Raw genomic sequence first — 23,229 nt, forward strand, 5'->3', positions numbered from 1 at the left:
ATTACAGCACGGTCAAAATTTGCCTTTCRTTACAATGCCTTGTCTTTTACAGGTTATCACTCTGGTGACTCATGAATGACCCTGCTCTGTAGCCAGATATTTCTCTAAAAAAATAAAATAAATCAATCCTTCTGATTTTTTTTTACAAGAAAATAACAGGCTGTTACCTAAGCAACAGAAATAGTAAATCTTGGTTTCTCAAAGATGCATCTTTTGTCCTCTAAATTGCCTCTGCCCAGCCCAAAAAAGCCAGCTTTCTCTAATATCCTTCCTAGGATATCACTGTCAGGAAGCAGAAATCAGTGCCTTAGAGGCTACAGCGGGTTTGCCCAGTCTGTGGGCAGTGGCCTAGCACAGAGGCTGCCTGAACTCTGTCTTTCCTTCCTATGGCAGGAYACTCGTTTGGGTCTCTCGCTCCTCTACCCTGACACTGTTTTTCAGTGAACCTGAAATACAAGATTCTAACGCTCTTTGGAAAAGAGGTTTAAAAATCAGCTGGTATCAGCCAACCAAAAACATACGTCGGGGAAAATGGATGGACAGCACCATCACATAAGCATTCTGTCCTTCCAAACCCAAACTAGCGTTACGGATGTAGAACCTGCACTTCAAGAATTATCGTAACGCATCTCCATATTTCCATGCACAAGTAAAACAGGCCATAACTTAYTGTTGCACATTTAATCTTGTTTAAAATGCATTTACCTCCAGAGAGCTGARCAACATTTAAAGAGTGAAAATACCTAGGCTTTTGTGCACACCCCTTAAACTGGAAGAAATTAGGGAGAGGTTCCCCTGAGTCAGCCTCCCTTTTTTCCATCATGCAGATATAGCGCTCATATCAACATATAGCCTGTTAGAATCATTTCTCCACACCCCAGGCTGTAGAAATTAAGGTTTCTCATCTCTAATTAGATTCATTAGACACAGATGTGCTTCTTCCAAACCTGCTCAAGCATTTACAAGGGTCAGCCACCGCATTTCAGTCCTGCATAGAAATTAAAGTGTGGCTCCACATTTGGAAACCAGTTCTAAAAATATCACTACAGAATTCAAAGTTAGCAAATCTCAGTGGCTCAGATCAAACACGCTCCACTTAAATTCTCCAGAAATATTTTCCTGGTGAGCAGTGTGCAATGTAACCCTGTGGCAGGCTTCTTTCCCTTACCTATAAATAAAGCACTGAATGCTTTTAAAGACTCACAACCTTACCTTGCTGAGTGGAAGATTATTGTCAGACAAAGCGTGATTTGGCCTGTATGGTTTCAAGTACAAATGATGCTGCATGAAGCAGAAAGCCTCACGCGACCATTCAATCCTAGACTGAGCTGATGTTATAAACAGCATCTTCCCAAGACAGGTGAGGGGTAACCCAGCCAGCAAATGTGAAATACCAGTAACAGTGCAAGTCATGGCCACCCCTTGGTGAAAGCTTTGGGAAGCAGAGTTCATCTTTTCCATTTTGGGGTTCAGCTGCTTGTACCCATTTCTTTTCCTTTCTTGTTCTGTATCCTATCCACCTCATCCAAGTTCTTCAGTCTTTCAAAAAAGAAAATCCAGCAAGAGCTGATCTTCCACGAGAAAACTGACCTTACAAACACAGAAGTATTGGTGATAAGGAGCCTCTATAGGTCTAGTGTAACCTCTTCCTCAAAGCAAGACTGTCACCTGCCCTAGATCAGGCTGTCTGCAGCTTTGTCTAGCTAAGTCTTGAAAATCTCCAAGTGTGGGCAACCTCCACTTCTTTAAGGACCCATGCCAGGGCAGCACCAGACTCTTGGAGTTTTTCTTAATGCTTCAACTTGTGGCCACCACCCCTCATTACATCATCTGCCACTAACAAGAAGTTCAGCTCCATTACCTTTGTAACTCCCCTTCAGGTAGCTGCAGGCTGCTATTAAATTCTTCCCTTCTCCTCTAGGATAAAGAGCTCCAGCTCCTGAAATCATTACCATTACCCACAGGCCAGATGCCCCATCAATCTTGGTTGCATCTGCTGAGAGATCCAGGTCATCTTCAGAAAAACTGCTATTCAGACAGTCGACTACTCAGCATCAATGYATTTAGTGGCATTCCCAGGAGCAGYACTTGACGACTCTTGTTGAATTTCACTAAGTTTCTGTTGGTATACTCCTCAAGTTGATCCATGTCCCTCTGGATTGAAGATTTGCCACCAGTTGTGCCAGCCAATCTCCCAAATTTACTATCACCTGCAAATTGGTTGAGTCACTAAGGGACCAAGAGAAGCAGGATGTTTCTGAGCACATGCCTGCCCTGCACACAACTGTCTCTCAAAACACCTAGTAGAACAAGAAAAAGGAACTGGGCACCGGCATAGGCAGGGGTTTGGGGAAGAGGGAGAGGGAAAAGGAGAAAGGGAAGTAGSATTAGCTACACTACAGTCCTTTCCCTCCAGCTCCACATAGTATGCTATATTGTGCTCATGATGATGCTAGTGAAAGGTTTTTCAGCCCCATGCTTTCTGAAAAAACCAGCCTATCCTCTCTAAAAGCCGCTAAACCAGGACTGACTGATACTGTAGTATTCTACGCCTTGAGAGTAGAACAAGGTTTCTTGAATGAAGACTGACTGTACAACACAGTGATGGCCAGTCCATGAGTAGCTATTTTTAGAAGGGAAATTTGTTTTCCCTTTTGCAGTGATGTCCTGAAGAGGTGCTTTTTTTATGGTTACAGAACATACAATTTTATGGCAACAGGTGAATCTCTAGCATGAGCTGTACTGAACAGCAAGTCGTGCAAACAAACATTTATTAACCAAAACAATGGTGACTAAACCAACAGAGCACGCTGAAACATCAGGCTCCATGAAGTTGTACAGAACATTAGAGTGGAGACATAGCTGTGCTGTACTGATCACAAGTGCATGAAGGCATCAGGTTTCAGCAGGTTAGCATGACCTGGTACACAGAACGGACGAGGCAAAAGCCGTCTTTGCTCCTGTGAGTGCACCTTCTCCAGTGCTAGTTTTCATTGCCTTAAAGTGCAATGTAAGGAGTAATCAATTCATCCTGCTAAGTGACCTTTTTTTTTAAATCATCATCAGTGGCTTAACCAGTAAGCATGGCACATTGATTTAAGTCAATGATTTATTTTGCATTTATGTATTAGTTACTACTCTCATGACTCTCCTCACTTTTCATACAAGTTTAACTTTCAGTTTGGAACTAAACCTAGTCTTACAGAGTCACTACATTTGCTACAAATAGTCTGTATATAGAAGCAATCATCTGATCTTTATCTCATCCCTGATGTCATGACCCTTTTTTCTAAGTTCAATTTCTACCCTGCTGCTGAAACTTTGTTTCAATATAAACTGGAGCTTACCTGTGAAAATCCAGCTTTTAAAAAAGTATCTTAAATATACTGCACGTTTGAGGTTATAAATGCATATTTTGAATCAGTACGCCATACAAGATTTCAGAAAGAATAGGCATCTGCCTCAGACCTCCTTCGTAGCTTGGAAAGTTTTCTTCCCTTTTTTTCCCCTCCAACTCCCAATTGATTTCTCAGCTGCAAAATTATTATTCAGTTAGTTCAGTTTAATAACCTGAAAATCTTCTGCGTGTCCCTGAAGAGACTATAACCAAAAAAAGCTGGGACTTTATACATTAGACATTGGCTCCAAACATTCAGATATTGTCTCTCCCAGTTTGCTAGTTTGACTGTGAAGTGTTAATACCACGTATCCTCCCAAATGTCTTATTTACACAGGAGCAAGTTTAGCTTTCACATAGATTCATTCCGAAATATATATTGGCCTCAAATCTTTAAAATAACCTAGTAACAAGGAAATGCCAGGAATGTTCCAAATGATTATCTTTCACCATCTGAGTAACATCACTGGGTTGAGATCGCAGCAATGAGCAAGAACATCATAATTGAGATCTCTCCAAGAAAGCAGTCTTTCTGCATGTCTCAGTTATTTTCCTTCCCCTACAGCTTGAAGCATCTCCTCCTTTCTCTTACCTTTTTTTACTACCATTGCTATGTTCCTGGACATTCAATCTCTCRATACAGACACGTAACAGTTGCTCTGAATTCGATAGCATTTGCAGCCTGTGACAGTCAGAACAGCAGCTAAAGGCTAAAAAACAAAAGAGGGCATCTAGCTGCCACTGCACTCCCTATTTTCGCAGTAGGGTTCAAAAAAAAAACTTTAAAAATTTGGATAAGACTCTCTGCTTACACAGGACCTCTATAAGCACTCTATAAGAGAAAAGGGAAAGTTTAAGAGTAGCACAGATCAGGTTCAAAACTGAACAGTCATTTGTCTCCAGGATGCAGAAATGTATCTTGCTCAGATTGGTATAGGATAAGCAYGTATACCTAACCAGAATGCTGCTCTCCTCCAGCAGCAGGAAGTAGTTTATTCAGAAGAGTGATCAAAAATGTTGTGGGGCCTTAAGTATGTGTGTGTGTGTGGGGAGGGGGGGGGGAACAAAACCAAAAAACCCAACCCTCTCCACTTTTGAGCTCTGATCTGCTGCCAGGTAGGGTACATTGAGCATTTATCTCAATCCTGAAGCTATTAATGCTTTGGGTGATTAGTAGAGCACTTGACCTCCCTATGAATGCACTGACAAGAATTTATCAAAATGTCATTTAAAATAAGGTGGCCAAAAAAAAGCTGGACACTGCTTAAACTATAGCGAGTTTTTTTTTTTTTTTAATGTCGCAGTTCCTTTTGCTCTCTGTTGCACTGATTCCTATACCTGCATTATGAAGGGCTTAGCCTTGCTGTGCAACCTACTTTCCTGGGGCTGGGAGAAGAGAGGAGACTAGCAGAAGGCAGAGGGCTCTTTCCCTGCAGTCTGAAGAAGGTAATTTAGCTGGTATCACCTGGAAAACAGGCTGGCACTGAGAGTACTGCTAAGATCATAGGACCCAAAAGAAAGTACACCCCTTATGTATACACCCAAGTGTTATATCTAGTATTTCTGGGAAAAGTTTTCYCCCATCCCACCAGGTTTCAGTGGCACGTTTGTGCCTGCCAATGTTTCAGAGAATCCCTGASTACAGAGAAGATTGACTTCCAAGAGCAGCTCCTTCCAAAACATCACTGGCCTCTGGCATTTCATTAACACTACCACAGCCTAATTGCTGCTTCTTTGGCAGAAGTCCCATCCCACTCAGATTGCTCTGTATTGACAGGGGTGCTGACAAGCCTGTCGCTCCCTATTCTGTGAGTAGAGGGCTGACAAGTGGGTTTTCTGAAGTTCTCCAGGGGCTCTTTTCCTCCGCTGCACTGCAACTTGTCCTGGATGCAACAGCCTGTCTTGTCTCAGGTGTTCCCATACCTTGGTGTGCTGGTGCCTGCTGTCACCCCTCAGGCAACCAAGTTGCATCCTGTCACACAGAAGGGTCCTTATAAACCTCTGCTGAGAGCTTGCAAGACCTCTTCAAGTTTTTAATCTGCAGTCTCTTTGTATGTGTACATAAAGCTTGGTGGCTTTTATATGAAGGACAAAAGAGTACAATTGCACACAAACATACCCAGCTGTGATCCACTATTTAAAGTCAGATCTGACCCTGCAGCAATCTGAAGCAATGCAGGGTGGGACAGTAGCGAGAGGGCTGGGAGCAAGGCAGAACAAGGGGGTTTAAGAAAAGGCATGTTTAGTGATGCCTTCAAAATCAGACTAGCTAATTTGTAAAATGGTGTCATGTGAAATACAGTTATCTTAAGAAAAAGTCACAGCCAAAATAGCCCCCTTTCCAAGCACAACTATGTGGATATTTGTGAATACAAAGTCTGTCTCAAGAAGTCTGCTTAGGGCCCTGAGGGTCTYCAAGTCACCAGGGAATAACATCACATGTTGAGTCCTTTGGGGCTACTTGTCCTCAAGAGACAAAACTTTGCTCAAAGTCACAGCTCAAGCCATAGCAGWGTTACAATCAACCTGTACCAACTTTTTACATCAATTTATTTTCTCATGCACCACACTGACCCAGCAATAGCCTGTTAGGAACTTCTGCTCTAACACACGCATTTCCTGTTTTTGATATGACTATCATTAAACAAACACACTTAGAAAGACAGAGTCTTTTGTAATTGCTCCTTTAATCATAGCCCTCCAAAAGCATCTGGAGGGTGGCTTCTTAATGCAAGCCTCTGTATTTCCCACCCATTTATKCTACTGGCTCAGCCCAGGCCTACAGACAACTCAAAATTGTCATCAGATGGCTTTTACAGGGGCAGTTTAGAGGTTTTTCCATTGGTTTCCAACTGTCTTTGGTGCTTAGTGTGCCATGAAAGCATTGGAGTCCCCTCATCACACACCAGAAACCCCTGGTTGCAGGGTCTCCTTCACTCCCAGTACCAGGCAGCAAGCTGCTCAGAAAGCCAGGCTGCYGACCAAGTGTGGGCAAACAGACCACATTTTCCCCAGCTGTTTGTATGGTATCTGCAGGCCTCTGAGTCGCATTAAAATCTTCAAATACAAGACTTTCTACTCCGTTCATTTACTATTTGGGGCATAAGTGGCTACTATGTAAGTTGTAGTACCTTCTGTCCTGTAAGTCTCTGGCTCATTGTTCAAAGTACAGCAGGAAGCATCCAACAGCAGAGACACCTGACTGCTTATCAGCTATTTCTACATCAAGCGATATCTGCCTTAATTTTAAATGTCAAAACACTAGCAATTGGCAATGAGAATTGTTACGTGTATGATTCCCTGTACAAGCCTTGCTATTTAATTTAGCTCATTTCTTGCCCTTTGTACRAGTGACATTTTTTTAATTACTCCTAGATTTTTCTTTTTCTTTGTATTTTTAAAGCTGTAAGATCATTAAAAAAAAGCAGGGCTATTTAAAAAAAAATTGCTTTGTAAAATTAATACAAGCAAGAACAGCACAAAACACCACAGGCCAATTCATACAACTTGCCCTATTCTTAAACACTTTTCCAATAGCAGCAGGATGCAAAGTCTTCTACCAGAAGATTTTCCAGCTTCTGGACAACTTTATAGTGTGGAAGATGGCATTGCTGAGAACAGGGTGCAGTCTCCTGTTATACTGCAAGTGCTCTAGAAACTGTCCTCAGTACTTATTGCCCTRTATAAACAGGAAAGATTCCATAGAACTCAACTTACTCAAAAATTTGGTCACAGTTGAGKTTAACAAATGACTGCAAGAGGAACCAAGTTTTCTTCTTCATTTTTTAGGCAAGGACACCTGTGCTCAGCTTTCCACTTTGCTTCCCATGCAGCATTACATACAAAACACATCCTTTAGGACCCACAAAACTCATTCAAATAAGCACACAAACTGTTCAAAATCTTCCCTCCTGACTCACTCTTAGCACCAGGTTAGAAGTGCTAAGAGTGAGTCAGGAGGGAAGATTTTGAATAACCTAGTTAAAAGTGGCTTGAATATGGTATTAAGTGAAGGACATACAACCAAAAGGCAATACAACCCATGCATGACCATCACCTTGCATAGGTTGCAGGCACATCTCTTCCATGTAGCAAAATAATAATAATAAATGCACGGGGGGGGGGGGGAAGGGGATGACTACCTCTGGAGTTACTGCAGTTCAGCAGAAAGACAATTCTGCTTGCTTTAAGCAAGTTGCCTGAAATGTATTTTACCACACAGTCAGAAAAGCACRAAGCTCACTGCAGGCTAATTTCCCTGCTTCTGGGACAGACCTCGCAGGCCTACTGGGCTCCGTGCTGGCGTGCCCAGATGAGCCCAGATGAGGATGCTTTGTTTAAAGTTAATTCACGTGTCCGAATATTATGTTGCAGTTGTTGCTGGAGCTACAACACAGATGCCCACTCGGATGTTCTCGGGAGGGGAGAGCAGCACCAGAGACCCATCCATTTGCCTGGTTAGAACAGTCATCATTGTAGCGAAGGCAAAGACAGGCTATATAATATCCTATCCCACACTGGACATCAGTAGGTGCCTTTCACGGAAGAGGCTTAAGAAACTCATTAGAAAATGATAATTTGCTCACAATAGAAGAGAGACAGTTACATCCCATGTCAATTAGTCAAGTTACTGAGGTGTAAGAGACAGGAACTGTTACAGAAATATTTTCATTTCTGATACAGGCAGTTTCATATGCTTCCAGCCTACACACAGACAAAACTGTTCCCCAATTGCAGGTCCTCTATTAAGCCAGCTTGTGACACCRTGTCTGCAGGAGCACAAAGAGTGGTGGTTGTTCAGAGAGAACAAGGGATATGGGCATCACATCGACATCCAGGGAGACTGCCCCTAACCCAAGATGGCTGCTGGCTACCATCTGATTTCAGTGAGAACTACTAGAGGATATAAAGACAAATCAAAGTTGCAAGACCACATCTGTGAAACACAAGCATCTCCCACTTTGGAGCCATAAGGTTCCTGACACTGTTTATTTAAATTACATTGCCAGGATAGGATTATTTTGTTGCTATTGTTTTCGTTGGAGAACTCCCACTGCCTCCAGGAGATACGAGTTGCCGAGCTCCAGATGAAAGCTGACATGAGCAATATATTCATTTAGTCTTCTTTGGTCCTCACCTGCCTTATTGGCTTCCCAAGTAGTCAGCTATTACCTTAAATGAAGGGCCAACCAGAACGTCAAAGGCATTGCTAAAGTGTAAACTTAAAAGTCAGCTTTTAAAATAAAGATACAGTTTGAACATCATCACATAGTTCTTAGTTCTACTCTGTTTGCCCTTTACCACCCAGGAAGCAGAGGAAAGCAAGACTTAAATAGAAAACCTATTCCAGAGTGGAAACGCATTAAAAATATAATTGAGAACAGAAAACTAAATCCCTGATCTTGTTAGCATGGTTTCTATGTACTTGCAGGGCTGTCAAAGCACTGTTCATCTACGGAAARAAACTTTGTTTCTAACAGAAACACAGTGAAAACATTAAATACAAATCTAATGTTCAGTATGTTCACAATACATTGGTTGCCTATAGTAACATAAGGGCACTATCAGCAGACTCTGCCTAATTGACACTGCAATTTTAATCAATATTAACTGAGTGCATATCTAATCAAAGGCTTTTGTTGACACAGAGCTGACATTTTAGTACAACTATCTGGTTCAAGAGCTATTTTCCTAACACCTAGACCTGGTTATTTAGACAATAATACTTAAAGATACAGCACYATCAAGTTATCTTGTTCTTAATTAACATTGCTTGTAGAAAAATTAAACTTTAAAAGAGTGATCTTTTGCTCTACAGAAAGGACTTTACATTTGGGTTATCTACCATGGGCCACCTCTTCCTGGAAAATGCAAGTCACTACCTAGTTTCTTAGAGTTCCTTTGAGAGGCAGGAGGAACCACAGAATCCCACCCAAGAGGGCTACAGAAGGGCTTTTGCAGAAGTCTCAACAAGATCACAGTTTCCACAGCAGGAAGCACATCAACTGTTAGCAAGCCCCCTCCAATGGCCACTGTCTAGAAACAGACTGGCACAATACTTTATCTTGCAACTTTACAGTGTCTTTCCCCTAGAGAGCTCGCCAAATTTGACCAGGGCCCTTTGGTGGCATTGCTGTTTTCAATATGCAACAAGATCATGTTTTATTTACACATGGATACTGCCTACTAATGACATGCAATTATCTCTGAAACTAGAGCTGTAACAAGGTAAGACAAGACCAATACAGATTAATTTTAATTGCACAACAGCTTTTTCACTATTGTAGCAACCTGGRAAAAAAAGCAGCACTCAATTTCAAAATAAAGTCTGATGTTGTTCGATCCTTTCTGTAGAGCTCTTGGGGAGCAGACCTAAGCTGTCATCTCTAACAAGAAAAGAGGGTATTGAGAATTGTGGCATTTAGCTAGCACTCCCAGACTGCAAAGCTACAATACTCCCATTTTCAAAAGAAGTCTCTAGTTGCCACTATTAGGCAACCATGCATGGCAATACTATTTCCCTACTTTCCCATACCCTCCCCAMCTGAAGTCTCACACGTATTACTCCTCACTCATCTGGGATGCCATCTCCCAGCTCGAATCTCCCTTTGTGCTCWCACCATCCTATATCCCAGGAAAAATGGCCACTTACATGTTTGCAGGCTCTTCCTTTGCTCTTTTTAAGGGAGATTTCTAACAGCTATCCTAATCCTGAGGTATCAGTCACCCAGACAGTCTCCCCTGTTGCTCAATTTCTTACGCCCTTTACAGTGCACAGTCTGCTGACGCAAGACAGGGCARATACCCATCTGAGCAACAAATAAAATGCTTCCCAGCCACTGACTCTGAGGTATGACCTCTTCAAGGATGCAGCCCTTTACACACCTGAAGGGAAGCACAGCTATTGAAGAGACTTATATGGATCTTCTGAATGCTGGGGGATACAGACCCTCTATCAAATCCTCCAGCTTTGTCCATGTAAAAATCACACTCCCTTTCAGCAAAGTCTGAGGGCTGCCCAGTGCCTGCAGAGTAAGTAAAGCAGCATAAAATGCATCCACCAAGGTGGAGGCACATCCAGGCACACATGGATGTGCCATGGGTATCCATGCGTACCAGCTCCCTAAGGGGTTATTCTTATTCTCTGTAGCCTCATATTAAAGCTCATCATTTCACACTGGGTGCTGAGGACTCAGCARTTAACCCTTCCATGCCAAAAGGCATCTTTTTTTCTGATTAGAGCTTCATAACACATTCATTGCTTGGCACTCCTCACTGCACTAAATTGAGTTTTTGCCCTTTCCTGGTACAAAACCAGGCAAGCTTCAGAGCTCCAACCAAGTCAGAACGCATTAATTAGAATTATTAGCGGAAACATTCACTGGACATAGGTAGTAGGTTTCCAGGTGTTCTGCTAAATTGAAAGAATGCCAGATTTGCAGAATGGCACACCATGCTTCAGCAAGCAGCAAAATAAGTTTTAATAAACCCTAGTGGTTTATTAGTCTTTTCTCCTTCTTATTGCAGAAGGACCAAGGCACCTGTAAATATCTTCCAGTCAGATAGGAGAAGGACACATTCAGATAGAACTGCTAAATAATGTGATAAAATACAGCAAAAACAATTCTTTAAGATTTCACGTTTCCAGTTATAAAAGTAAGTGGCTTTTAAATAACTTCAGAAGTTATAAGGACATCCCTCTAGTCCCTTTATCCCTTTAAAAAAGTGTATGTAAGTAAATGGTAGGTATCATTACTATTAGCAGATGTAAAGGATGATATTTCCACATGTGCAATACTATTTTGAAGTTTGAGAGGATTCTGATAGCAGAATGACAGGCTGGCTGTATTACCTGCAAGGCTGAAGTTGTTTAACAGCATCAGCAGTCAACCGAGTTAGCAGTCCCATGTACTAGCAATGGCCAAGGAAAAGCACTTCTGTCGTTGCCTAATGAAAAGGATGAACTGGTTTCAGCCTTGAAAAGTTAAAGGATTTGCCATGTTTAACAATTAAGATCACAGCCTGAAGTACAGAATCAGACTATTACGATCAACCCTCAACCTTGCTAAACCCAGGGAACAAGTTCCTGATAGCAAGAGGATAAAAACCCAGCAAGGGTCTAATACACTTCAGAAGGTCAAGCTTGGAGTGGTATTTAACAGGCCTGCCTCAGCCATACCTCCTAGCTTCTCTCTGTGTCAGCATGAAAACCTTACCACCATTGCAACCAACTGCTAGTAATTCCCTGTGATGTTAATGAGTTCTGAATTTATGCAAAGTCTCCTGGCGAGTTCTTTTGCAGTATCTACCAACTTCCATACCAACAGGAAATACCTGTGGTAAAAGCATCYAGCTTTCTCCCAGTTATTCATTAAAAAAGCAAGCCAGACTTCAATRGTCATTTGAAAAAAACTCTCAAAATCTGAAATCAACTAGCTTGGAAATAAGTAGTAAACAGAGGAACATATTAGGACTTGTTTTTAAGCTCCTATGCATCTTAAAAAAAAAGCAGAGTTCAAAAGAGAGCTTGTGTCTTGGCAATGCACAYACATATTTCTTCCATTTCATACCCAGATGGATCAACAACTATTTTTTTTTTAATCAAACTGGACAAGGTCTACAGCCACAAACACAGCAACAAGCACTGCAAACTTCACGCCTCAAAGTCAACACACAGCCACCTGCAGATTTCACRTGTGCTATCATTGAATCTGGTGGGAAAAAAAAATTGCTGATTCAGTCTTCACCTAAAATCCGGAAGAATAATCTCTGAATTCAAGGAAATAACTTATCTTTAAGAATTTAATGTTGCAAATACAGAAACTCGAAGCATTAATAAAAGCTCATATCTGGCATTTTCCACTGCAGTAGAAGAAACTATTCTCTGCAGAAAGCATGGAACCTAAATTATTAAATTATATGTAGCTATATAACCCAAATGAAGCATTCTCCCATACCTAGATAATCTCATTATAATAATTCTTACATGCACAGCACGGATCATTTCAGTTATTTTCATAATCATTTTGCCCTGATTTCTGGAAGAATTACAAGAAATTCTTTTCAGAAAAGCACTTTAGTAGGATGCTGCCTACAGTATAGACACTGAAGGGTTTGGTTCTGCTGGGAGGGATGAAGACAAGTAATATGACTTTCTACTCCATTAGAGCAGCAAAGGAATAGCTAGAGCTGTGCTGAATTCTAGACTATAGCACAGGGCTTTGCATTTACATCCCGAAGTGGCTATTCATATCAGTTAAACTGCAGCATAGATGTCTCGTAACATATTTTCTTGGGGTGCTGTACTTCCTGCAACTCCTTTACCACATTCCTTTCCCTTAATCCTAAAGTAGTGATCAAAACTGGAACCAAAATTCAACTTCTGACTTGCACAGCTTTACAGACATTGAATCACAGTAGCTAACCGGTTTTTCCTAGGCTTATTAAAAGCTTTGGGTTGTTGGCAGTTACACACTCCAGTGGGCCAGCTGACCTCCATCTTTGAAGCTTGGGAACATGCTGTTCCTACAATTGTTCTCTGGACTGTTATTCAGAATACATATATTTCTATATGTGAGGAAGATTATACAGAGATCCAGATAGACCCAGAGACCTCAAAAAAAAAAAAAAAAAAAAAGAGAGAGAGAGAAGAGGGATGGTTAAGTCTGCCCCTGAACTAGATCATAATTGTTTGGCAGGACTGTTTGCAGATTAGGAAATATTTTTAAAAGTGTTTTACTTGCTTCTTCCATATCACACAGATCCTGCACAATACACATCACATTCACTACATGCATGATCAACTGAAAGCCTCTTCATTTCCAGTATCAATCCACATTTAAATCACAAAATCTCAGAACTTGTTCCAGATCAGTTCACCTGCCATCAGCCCCATAGCTTGTCTCAAAGGAGATTATGCTTAGTTGTCTTTTCCTCCATGTGCATGCCAAAGCCACCTGTTACAAGAACTGAAGTTAGGTACTGCGCATTTCCTTCTGCTTTCAAAAAGAATCCAGATTTGAAATCTTTACAGCTCAATGCTACAACTAAAAAGACACTATTGCATTTTGATCATCCAGGGTATACTTGTACTAAGTCTCTTTTGCCCCGGAACAAAGCAGTCCTACGCTCAAAACCAAGAGTGTTTTTTGTTTGTTCCATCAGTGTGATCAGTACTGGAGATCCCTTTCAATACCCCAACTGACACAGCTGTGCCTGCAAAAGCCTTATGTCTATGCGGTGCTCAACTGGAGGGGCAGTTCCAACTGTCAGAGACAGAATATATTTTCCATTTGCCTCACACGCACGTGGATGAGAAGAAAATAATGCTTTCACACAAAAGAGCATATTGTTTTCAGAAGTGTCAGTCACAGGATCCTGCCAGACAAAAGCTTTACAATGCAATCTCTGGTCAGAAACATTGCTATTTGGTTTTTAATTTCAATTAACAATATGCACCCTGTGCAGTGCAGACAGCTCTTCCTCCTCCTGCCTCAGGAGGAAAATCCASTGAAGCAATGAACATTCTAGTACTGCAGACTTCAAAAACCACTTTGAAATTTGGCCTTTAACTCATCTCAAGCTACTTGCCACAATTGACCACAAAACTAGTTTCAGATCAAAAGTTAACCCCYACAATTAAATGACTGCCATCAAGGAGAAACAATTAATTTGTCCTTTACTTGCACTAACCACTGCAGACAAAAAGCCTGTGTATACAGGCAGACCATTTGCAACATTTAGATGTTTCTAACTAAGACCATGAACACAAGGACTTGACTTTTGGACTGCTCTACTCACATGAAATTCAAACATTTTCTGAATAACATGAATGTCAGCACTATGACTGTGCGTTTTGTTCGACAGTCTCTTAATATCAAGAACACTTCAAACATCAAACTGGAATCACCGAACTCTCATATGTACTTCAGTAACTTTTCTTTAGATACGCTGACCTCAAAGAGCATACGACATCACTTCGGAACAAGGCAGTAATAATCATTTCACGGGAAGCACCAGGAATTCAGCTAGCAATTCAACAGGACTGTAAGGCTCAACAAAAAAGGATTCAAATCCAATTTCTATTAGGGACCGAGATGTAAGAAGACCTACATGCTCTGACATGCTCCAAGAAGCTTCACTCCTAGGACTATCTCAGCTCAAAACATGGTGAGTCCCATCTGCTTCCCCCTATCCTGTCAGAAGTCTGTGGTCAGACTGGTACATCAGCCAGAGAGTCAAATCAACAGTGTACTGTCTGGGGACATGATTTAAGTAATACTAGCAAGAGAGCTTGGACAAACATAAATGAATCTCTTCAGGTTTGACAAGTAGGGCTCTAGCCAGCAAATCCTTTCAAATATTGCAACGCACTGCCAGCAGGCTCTTCTGGGAGGAYTGGACTGCTTTCACACTTTAAGGGAGGGGAAGAATGGAAGCAGCAGTACCTTAAATCTGAATACGACCACAGAWATCAGGCAGGCACAGGAAAACGAAAAACCTCAAGTTATAGTAGGCAACTGTGCGAAGGGCCAAAATGAAGAACATGATTACACAAAAATGTATTGCATTTAAGAAAGCTAAAGACACTTGAATGTGACCAACAGGAAGASAGATCTGTTTAGAAGCAAGAATCAGGAGAGGCCACCACCAAAGCAGGCTATCTCATGCCAGCTCAAAGGCTCTCCCAGCACTTAAACTCAGCAAACAAACATGAAGCCACTCCAAAATATACATGGAGTTTAGGAGGTGGGAGGGAATACAGTAATTGCCATGGGAGGTACTTTTGCTGTCTTGAGTTGTATCTCCCCTTCCTTTCCCCCCACCCCCAGGGTTGCATACAAGAAAAGCCCAGAAACAAGTCATAACTTAACTAACCAGTATGAATGTGTGCTAAATCACTAACCTACATCCCTACATAATTATTAAAATGCACAAGACAAACCATCATCTTTAAAAYACCAACACTGTGCTTGGGTTCTTACAAAAAGACTACGTACAGAATTTATTAGATTGAACTCTACATGTAAAGTCAAAAAGATCAGTTGCTCATATTAACGAATCTTAGTTCGGAAAGGACACTGAAAAGCTACTGAAAAAAAAGCAGTGACAGGTAAGTATGAGACAAGAAATTGTACTATATCCAGGGATAAAGGTTTCATGTTTGATGGTCTTGGACCCAGAAGGAAACACAAATTTGATAGACGAGACCTCACAGTCCATTTTGAAATCAAGCTGTCTGGAAAGCTCTAGGGAAAAATCCTCAAATAGTTAATAAGAAAGGGCAATCCTACCTACTTCAGCACAGCACACACGAATCTAAGAGACATGGTCCAGTAGATAAAGTGCTAGGTTACAGGAGTTTTCACATCAGTTACTCAGCGGTTAGTTATTTGATAGTCTGATCTATATTGCAGTTTTGTTCACATAGCTCATCCACTAACTCCAGACAGACAACTTAACAACTGCTGTAATAAAGATGCAGTTACACAGTAGATCTTCAGGGAATCTTTTGAAAAATATTCTAGCAAAAACAACTTGTTTGTCAGCAGAAGCTGCATCTTCACAAGACAGCTTGCTAGTACAGCTGGAATAGCTTTTTAAGACATGACAAATAACGCCCTCATATTTTTTTCCTTCTGTATACGAAATAAGATCTTGCATAGTAGAATAAAGAAATTTAATTTCAATAACTTCTCTTAAGAGGGCCAATTTTCTTCTCTACATGTCAACTGTCTGCTACAATCACCCCTACTACTGGAAACCATGAGTTTTTTTTCTTGATCCATAACCAAAATGACTTAGCAAMCCACTTAGTAGAAGTAGTTTAGATATAGCCAGTATATTCTGCACATATTTAAGAGACCATTCCTTCCCAAAGTAGTGAGAAAACCCAATACCCTGCAAATTGAAGGTGAATATGTCTAAAAGCTGAGCAGAGACCCTCCCAAGTAACTGCTACTATAAAAAAAAAAAAAAAAAAAAAAGAAAAAATTGAAGAAAATTTTCATCTACGGTTTTACTCACTCCAACTCAGTACCCTCAGGGTCAAAGCAGAGAAGCAAATGCTTGCTATTTATTGCATGCTCAAAAGTGGACACTGATCCATTGAACAAGATTAGATTTTTAAAGCTCAGAAAGAAGAATAATGGTCAAGATGACTACACAGGGTTAGAGCTGGAATTGACAGATTTACTAGTTGGAAGTCGTTTCATCACCAAGATGTCAATTTTATAGCGACAGACAGAATCGCGCAGGGACCTTACATTCAAAATGGTATAAGACTTCACGGAAGATGCACGGTGTGTGCAAGTGTAGGGGAAAAAAGACATTTCTAGAAACTGTCTATAGAAAGTGACAGATCTGTGTAGAAGCAGAAAGACAATTACTCTAGTCAAGGTCTTAAAACGTCTAGAAAAAAAATAAAACGAGTACATCATCCTGGCTAATTCCCACTTCTGTCTTTAGCCAGCTATCCCAACTTCTGAATCTCATAACCAACAGATAAAACCAGTGACAGGGTCCTCCCCTCTGCTATTGGGCTCAAGCTCCAATTCCAGGGCAAGGAGGATGCAATTCCCAAGAGGTCACATATGCTGTATAGCCCTATGGGTAAGCTGAAGCCATTCTTTGAAAGCTTGCAGAATTAGAGGCACACATTATTTCCCCCCTTGCCCCAGCCTTTTGCTCATCTTGTTTGGTTCCTTAGGGATCTCCCACTACCTATAGCCTACACAGCTATTTTCATACAAGAAGTCAGTGTTTGAGAAGATACTAATATTAGGCTACAGATAATGGAAAAATCCAAGGAGTTCATAACTCCTAAAAGATGATCATTCAGGTTTAATTCTTTAGAAGTTCATAGTGACCCTCTTAAAGTACTTTTTTACTTGAGATTTCAAAACACAACTGGCAGAACTACGAGTAAGGCTTTGTGCAAGAAGAGTGGGRAAAAAAAAAAAAAAAGAAGTTGCATGCCTGCTGAGACAGTGCCAGCCAGACCGTGCGCCTGTGTCCTGACAGGTCATCCTTTAACAGTAGCCATATCCTGTCCCATAGGTGTTTGAGAGCCCATGCCAAAATAACTGCTTGAGTTTTTCCACGCTTTGTTGAAAAATGAAGGCTCAAGGGGTGTGGGGGTGGGAGCGCCAGTCCTGCCGCGCCAAAGCCCTATTACAGAGGAAGACAGCAGGAAAGGAGAGGAGAAAGAATCGAGCATCCAGGGAGGTYGTTTTTAGGCTATTGCTATAAAAGACACCGTTGTACTTCAAAACAGGTTGTATAACTAAAAGCAGCTTCTATTTCAGGACTCATAGTATTGGGACATCATAATTCTGATATACTGTAGGCGTTTATACAACATAGCTATGCAACCCTAGGGCTACGTTACAATGAATATACATAAGGATGACATTTTCATTTTAGTTTTTTCCTTCTACAAAAACAGGTTTCTTGTGTATTTTCACTAGAGACCTCATGTTATATTAACATACTATTTCTAAGCCCTAGAGGTATAACCTCTCCTTGCTTATTAGTTACTCTTGCTTTTCTATTTTCAGGTTTTCCCCTGTTTTAGAGATGCACCAGACAAATCTTAATGCACAGCACTTCTCTGATATGAGCAATAGTCAATATTTTCCTAAAAATAGAGAACGCAGATAAACTGTGCTGAGCACTTCATACTGACTGCTAGAATTACAATTCATTTTTGAAGATATATCCAACATATTTCCATTTATGTTTGTTTCCAGTTTTTAGTTGCTAATTTTCAAAAAAGTCTGTATAGAAACGCATCTTCTCTATCTTCAGTATTTCTGGAAGTTTTACACCTCCCAGATCGGTGTAAATTTGGCATCTCAGCTTGAAAAGCAAACAGCTTCATTGCAGGACGTGGCTAAACAAAATCCTTAGGTCTGCCTTAGTCATCACAACTAGAACTACCAGCCTGAGGTACCACAGCCTTGCAAACACTTGCTAGGAACCAGTTTTGCAATAATGCTTCAGAATTAGATATAGGAATTATTTGCCCAATTTATCTGAAAAGGACTCATTTTTCATGTGGATGGAGAAGTGGGAAACTGAAGAATTATGTTCCAGCTGCCAGTTTCAGAAAATAAGCTAAAGTCTCAGGAGCTGGTGGAGAAGCTTCTCTGAAGCTGCTGCACTTYGAAAGATGCTTTTTCTTACAAAAGGCAGCCCTGGTGTGAGTGTGCAAGAGCACTTTTACTCTAGCTGCATTTTTGTGCTAAGAACAGAAACTGCCTGGGTCAGCGCACCAGAGTGATGTACGATCCAGCACTTCCATCTGACAGTTTGCTGTCATATACCAACCAGTGCTTGGTGAGTGCTAGAGACAGAGATTCAAGAGGGCTTCAAGTACTAGTGGAATCCATACTTGCATCACGCTCAGTACATTTTGTTTTAAACCAAGATACTCAAGGATTTTGCAGAAGTCCAGCTGGCAAACACCACCAACGCAGGCTTATAAGTCATTGAGGAGAACAGGTAGTGAGGCTCCAGTGCTGAAGAGCGTCCATATCTTAGTACAGACTTCTTACTGCTATTTCACAGAATATTTCAATCATCTTTCTCTGCAGCATCCTCGCTGTGCAAACATCCCTCTGTCTCTCCCTACCTCTAATATCTACCCCTGTAACAGGAATTACATATTAGTCAAACTTCCTGACTAAGAAGACTTAAGGAAAAACAAACCAGCACAGCAACACACTGGGAAGACTCGTCTAGTTGTAAGAGTAGACCTCAAATACCAAAAACAGCCACATGGATAGTTACCTACAAAGTATAACTGTCCCAGAAGTGCTGGCTCTCAGGCCTCACCATACCATGCATCCCAGCAACGCAGGGCAACAGCCTTCTCTGAAACTAACCCACTTCCTAGGAGCCAATGTGAGACGGCCTTTCTGCGAGTAGGCAAAGATTACGACCAGATGAATTAGAGATCAGGTTGAAACAAAGAGGAACAGTTTCCTCAGTTGAGTTTGCATTATATGGATAGGGAAGATATAGTAAGAGTTAGAGCAAATAAGACTCCCAGTAAAATTAATTTGTGAATTTGAGARGGCAGCCATTTCTGAAAGGAAAGACAAGAGCCACAAATATCCAAGATAGGAAACAGTGATCAGAAGYGTCCCATTCTTAGGGAACATGTTCATGTGAATGTGACCAAGTGCAGGTTACTAGTTATTCTTTCCTTCCACAATGAATATGCACAGAACTTTGCCAAAATATCAAAACACACTGAGTAACATCTCGCAGAGGCATGGAACACTGGGCCCCATCCTGCAACCTGCCCACATTTAACCAGGGTTTTTATGCCACCCTCTTCATTTCTTTACAGCAACTCACTCCCATTGAGCTCTGCACCAAGCCTTTCCTCAGGTTTGCATTAGTATTCAACAGTTCTTTTAATACATGTTTGCAGAGGAGGTCAGGCAGAGTTAAGAGAGCTGACTCCCGCTATGCTTATCCAAGCAGGCTGGAGGGAGGAGGGAGTGACACCCCACTCTGCATCACTGTCTGAACCACAGGGGATCCTATATAAAAAGGGCCAGCCAATGTACAGCCTGCAGACCAAGAGCTCCTCGGTTCTGCAGCACAACCCCTACCTAATCTTGTCATTAGCAGAGYGCAACTTGTAGCAACTAGAGATCCTGGTAAGCTTTCTCAGAGCAAACAGTGCTCCAAATGACTCCAGTTTACATCAGTTAGGTGCTGCCCTCAGTCTTGCAACAAGATGCCAACACAGCCCTTGAMTGGGCAAGTTTTAATCATACACCTACAAACAAAGAACAAGACTAGCAAAGAGAGAAGGTTCCCCATGTCACCCTCCAGACACACCTASGCTTTGAAGGAGTTACTTTTGCAAAAGGCCATGAATGTGTCAGGCTCTCTGTTCCTGCCTGTTCCTAACAGGACTAGTTATTGTCAGTATATAGTCTCAGTAGGCAGTAGACATTAGTGTACTATCACCCCTGACAGACAGGTGATCAACAGTGCCAGTATCAGTGGTTCAGAAGCTCAGCGGCTTGCAAAGGCTTCAGACTACTTTGTAAGAATGGCTTTCCTTATGCATCTTACAGCTCTACCTATGTCAAATTTGAACAATACCAGATCAGCAGGCCAGACTGTCAGGCAGTTCCTAGGCATATCTCYGACAGTTATCCTGGAGTTCAGCACACAAACATCAAAAAGTCAAGATGACACGTTATCCGTGCAGATGAACAGGACATTCAGAAGTGTGCATGATGGTCAAGAACGCAACTGGATTTTTTAGGATTTTGAGATGAGTTTGGAGATAAGCAACACTTCAGGATCCTTGTGCCACTGCCAGGTACTGGCCAGCATCAGAGTGGACAATGCTCTCCTAGCACACCATCCAACCTAAACAGGATGGGAACACATTTCATACAGGGTATGCACTTCAGACCAAGCAAGGAACTCTTCATTCTCTATTGGGTTTCAGCAGAGGATTATGTTTCAAAACTTTTTTTTTTTTTTTTAAATAGCTTCAGCAGCAGTTTACAGYGCCTTGCACTTGGGAAAAATCTCTACCTCAGTCCTTCACATAGGAGAAGCTATGTAAAGGACTCCTTTGGTCTTCAGCATTGAATGAAGCATCTCTGAGCCCAGGTGGCACAAAATCCTTTTTATACTAGGAAGAGAAAACAAGTCCTGAGAGGTAAGGTTATTGTGTACATTAAAATATAGGAGGAAGAAAGGAAGGGAGGGAGGAAGATAACTAATAAAACAAAGCAGCAGTATCGGGCAGAGTTGAGTTAYCTAAGCAAATACTATGCTAAAACCCCCAGCCAGCTGCTGAGCTGCATAAATTCCTGCAAGCATCCAGGCCGTACTTGCTCTAACCTACTTGCAAGGWACAGACCAGGAGCTGCAAAGCATACGTACCAAGCTAGACAACTTCAAGGCACTAGAAGCGCTGTACCAGATTTGTTCTGTCCCACATCTGAGACCAGCATTTCAAAGCATGTGAAAGAATTCCACTCATCTACTCACTGCAACAGTCCTTCGCATATRCAAGGTCTCATTATGACCTCCATTATTTAAAAATCAACTTAAGTCCTGAAGCAGAGGAGGGGAGAATAAAAGTCCTCTTTGAAGTTGTGTTTGAGTTTTTTTTTTTTTTTTTAATGCCAATATGAAATCCCTTTGTGAAAATTTCTTAGTTCTTGAGCTGTTGAAGAAGGAAAGGAAGCAGGCTACTTTCTAAACTTGCTACCACTGCTGCATGATGTACCTGAGACAGCAAGGCTGCATAAAACAGCTTCCTCAGGCTCTGTTCAGCCCATGTGCACACAAACATGCATGTAACACATCACTTCTACTCTACTATTACAACAGTTTTTGTTGGGAACCAGAAATCCCGACTCTTCCGGCAAATACATAAGTGCATTTTTATTTGTCTGACAATAGCTTTTTCACACCTGCTAATACCCACTGCCCTTAACAACACGAATAGAGGGCTGGCCTTGACACATCCACTGCCTCTCCTCGGCAAGCCCGTACACACACACACACACACACACACACACACACACAAAAAAAAAAAGATGTTGGATTGTCACATGCCCTGTTTTGTGTGGATTTTTTTTTCCTCCCTCAAACATAAAGGTTAGAAACTAAAGAACCAAACAATCCTAAAGATATATATATATATATATTCTCCAAAACATGCAGAATTTGTCCACTCTTCCACCATAATAAAAGCATTTTTTTCATCACTGAAGAACAAACAGAATTTGTAAATCTTCACAGAAGAATCTATGTTCACAAGGCAGTTTTTTTGTTCTCAACTTTTTATCAATGCTAGCAACAAGAAAAACAAGGAAGAGGCACATCAATTCTAACAGTTTGATGCACTGGAAATCTCAGTAGTGGATATCTTGAGTGCTAACAGGAACCTGCCAATACCTTGCTCTCACCTGCTGTCAAGAGGATCTATAGAAGCATTTCATTAAGGCACTTTCCACCCCTTCAGACATTTCATATCACTATCTCACACAATTAGGCGCTGAGATGAAGACTGCTTACCCTAGGTGCCAAAAGGGAATCAACATCCTGAGTGAGTCAGCCTGTTATCCAGCTTTCATTTTAATACCAAGCTGAACCATATTTCTGTATTTCAACAGGTCCCAAGTTACCCATAACAAAGTACCTCCAAAGCAGACAGCGAGGCAGGCAGGGAAAAGGGGCACAGGAGGGAATCTTTCCCAAACCAGAAACAACAACAACAAAAAAAGGGGGGGGGCGAATGCACTGAAGCATTCTGCGGCGTGCAGCAGGGGCACAAYGCAAGCCTTCGTTATCAGAGCAAAGCAGCTACATGCTTTCGAGAAGAGAAGMCTCGGACTAGGCGGTGATGAGCTAGCGTCTCCCGTGGCCGCCAGCCAGCCGGCCTCCTTCCTAAGTGTCGCTGCAGGAGCTACCAAAGCCCAGGWCCGCTCCGCTCGCCCACGCGAGCGGCCACGAAGCCCCGGCAGCCTGTACGCCTCCTTCCCTGGAAGGACCCGCAGGCTCCCACGCAGCAGCGTAACCACGAYTTCAACCTCTTCAGAGCTCATTAATCGGGCATAACTGCGCCTACGAAGCGAAAAACATCCTTTATCTCCTGCCACAGGGTGAAAAAAAAAACTTACGGATTTAAAAATTAATAAGTAGATTTTTTTAAATTCCCAGTTTTATGCGAGGGAGGCAGCAGGCTGGCAGAAGCGTCTCCCCGCGGACCGCCCGGCTCTCCGCGCCCCGGCCGCCCCGGGGCCCCCGCCGCGCCCCGCCCGCCGCCGGCCGCGCCGGGG

General features: G+C 41.8%; 1 protein-coding gene across 1 annotated transcript in view; it reads right to left on the reverse strand.

The window, feature by feature from the left end:
* FAM219A (family with sequence similarity 219 member A) overlaps positions 1-23,229 on the reverse strand; it is a 97,257-nt gene that overhangs the window by 73,572 nt on the left and 456 nt on the right. The window lies entirely within an intron of this gene.

This window comes from Rhea americana, unplaced genomic scaffold, assembly GCF_003343005.1.
Source record: "Rhea americana isolate MKP2758 unplaced genomic scaffold, rheAme1 scaffold_196, whole genome shotgun sequence".
Lineage (NCBI taxonomy): Eukaryota > Metazoa > Chordata > Aves > Rheiformes > Rheidae > Rhea > Rhea americana.